General features: G+C 41.4%; 1 pseudogene; it reads left to right on the top strand.

The window, feature by feature from the left end:
* Positions 1-294: 294 nt before the first annotated feature.
* LOC116690969 (arylamine N-acetyltransferase, pineal gland isozyme NAT-10-like) lies at positions 295-880 on the top strand (annotated as a pseudogene).
* The last annotated feature ends 1,988 nt before the right edge of the window (positions 881-2,868 follow it).

The following is a 2,868-nucleotide window of genomic DNA, read 5'->3' as shown; positions in this document are numbered from 1 at the left end:
GTTGTGACCACAATAAGCCTTCTGACTTTATTGTGTTTTTGACTTTATTGTGTTTTTATCCCCCTTCAAACATTCTATTCTTCTTTTTTATACTTTATCTTAAAAATGTACTCAATTGACATGCACAGGGTTTTTATCAAAGCCAGAGTTGATTAAGATAAACTAAAAGTGAATAATTTGTAAAACCTATTGAAAGCCTTGTAAGCATAATACGACGATAAAATTTACTTAGCTAAAATGGGTTTAACTGTGTAGATTGGTCCTATAATTCATGTTATGTCCTATATTGTGCAGATGAATTTGGATGAATACTTCAAAAGAATGGTCTCCATGGCCCATATGATAATCCAGATCTTGCAACATGAAGTTGATCCACAAAAGCATGTCATGTCTGTTCCTTTCGAAAAACTCAGCATTACTGTGGGTGAGACGAACATCATGGACCTGAGGTCATTTCAACAAGTAGTGAGGAGCAGACGTGGGTTGGTGCCTTGAGAGCACATTCCTGTTTGGCTGGGTGTGAGAGAAATGGTACGACACCACGATGTTAGGTCCAGGTTTTTGGCAGTACCAGCAATGATCTTCCCCCACTGAATCTCACTCACAACAGGTGTGTCATGATGGAAAGGCTTATATAGAGATGTAAGCTTTGGGGTGTCTTGCCAAGTGTGGGAACCCTAGAGCTCATCTCCGGAAAGGACCAACTCAGGCAGCAGGGTCTTTCGTCTCATAGACAAGGGGGCATTTGGGTGTTGGAGAAAAACTGGTAGAAAGCCAGAGGTTCTTAATCCAGACTTGCTAAATCAAATCTTGTCAACAGATGAAACAAGCGGATCTTTGCTTCACTGGTGCCCGTGAGGGTCATCATTTTTTTGAGAAAAACCACATTCTCAGACAGATATACTTCATGTTCACAATAAATCCATCTGCTCTTGCAAACACCGACAGGATTAGAGCCCTAATTGGCTGGACCTACAGCGAGATACACTACAAACTGAGCAAAATGTGATGTCTATGACTAGAGAGAAACATAACAGAGGAGAGATAGAGCAAATTCTGAGGGGACATTTGATGTAAAGCTCCAGAGCAAACTGCAGCTCTGAAACAACAAAGCATGGTACACACTTTGAAATCTACACTACATAAGGATCTCACAACCTGCGTTGGTTCATGACCATGGTCAGCAGCTGTTCGGTGATACTCTAATTGAAACGCTAACAAACTTTACATGATAGAGTGGGCTTATCAAGCATAGCTTCAGACGGGTTTCTGTGTCTGTCACTGACAGAGGTAACCCTCTCTATTAGAGGCTTTGTGTGAGACCAAAGACCGTTAATATATATACAGTCTATGTGTGAGACTCGGCTTTACTGTCCTGTGGTGTCCCACAGAGCTCAGTTTGAGGCCCCTGATAGTCTCTTTATATCTTTATATGCCCTTGGCACAAATCATAAACAGATATAATATTGCTTACAAAATATATGTGAATGATATACAGCTCCATTTTTTTTATTTAACCCCAGTGAGGCTTATGTGTTATCTAGGCTTCTTCAGTGTCTAAACACTTTTAGGGAATGGTTAGCAGAACATTTCTAACAGCTCAATGCTGATAAGACAGTTCTGGTTTAGGCATCAGAAATAATTGTCCCCATGATGTATGAATGTATGAATGTATTGGGCTTCTTTCCTCTGCTGTCTGCACTTAACCTTGTAATTTAGGTGTGATATTTGATCAATCTTTGTTGTTTGACACCCTTGATCAGCAGCTGTTTTTTCCACTTAAGAAATATTGGTGAACTGACATCTGTAGTTTCAACTACAGAGGCTCCTGCATATGTGGCTGAGCTACTTCACCCATATTTCTCAGCTTGCTCACTTTGGTCTAAAGTGAAAAATGTACTGTCCCTCACACCCGACTTAAGACCCAAGGTGATCAAGCTTTTGAGTCTCACTCTGTATTGTTTTTTTTGTGTTTGCCCCGTAAAGCCCTTAGTGACCTATGTCTGTGAAAAGCATTTTAGAGATACATTTTACTTGCCTACTTCAGATGACAGAGTAACCTGGTTCACACTCCGGCTCCCAGTTAAAAGCACTAGTCTAGTATTAAACTAATATACTAAAAGGTATTAAAAAGATAAAAAGGATAAAAGGACAAGATAAATTCCAATAAAAGCTAAAATGGCATGAAATAAAAACCCTGCTTCCCTTTCAAACTCAGCATCACAAAACAAGCAAAAACCAAAAAGGCAGCTGCAGTGAGGAGAGAGAGACAATTTTGTGGAAAGGTGGTGAACATTAACGTCCAAACATACCATCCCCAGGTGTGTGGGGGGGGGGGGGGGGGAGATGCTAGATTGGATCAACTAGACGTGTTGAGGTCAAAGGACGTGTGTTGTGGCCCGCCTTGTTCTGCCTCTGATTGGCTCACCCAGCTGTATAATTCTCACCCCGACCCTAACCAATCCCCACTCCTCATGCCTAAACCTAACCACGCCGACAGGTCTCGCAGATCCAATAGGCCTACCCAGGTGTAGCTCATGAAGTTAATGATGAACCTCTACCTTGACCTGAGCCTGCAAGACAAAGAACAGCCAGCAAAACAGGAACACCTAGTACCTCCACATAAAAACAGTGTTCTGACCTATGGTCCCTACTGGCAGACCACAGCTATTCAAAACTCTAAAGTCTAACATTCAATACCATTTTCAGTCATATCTGACTAAATTATGTAGCACACTACCGGTTCTGTAGAGAAAATAATATTTTATTCTGTGGTTTATGGTTTTGAGCATCTCATCCACTACCTCCACCAGAGCCCAGACACCAAAGACTGCAAATAGGCATAATGCCACATTATCGCCAGTGCTT

This window comes from Etheostoma spectabile, chromosome 1 (assembly GCF_008692095.1).
Source record: "Etheostoma spectabile isolate EspeVRDwgs_2016 chromosome 1, UIUC_Espe_1.0, whole genome shotgun sequence".
NCBI classification, from domain to species: Eukaryota; Metazoa; Chordata; class Actinopteri; order Perciformes; family Percidae; genus Etheostoma; species Etheostoma spectabile.
The sequence above is the reverse complement of the archived record's forward strand: the minus strand, read 5'-3'. Positions and strand labels throughout refer to the sequence as shown.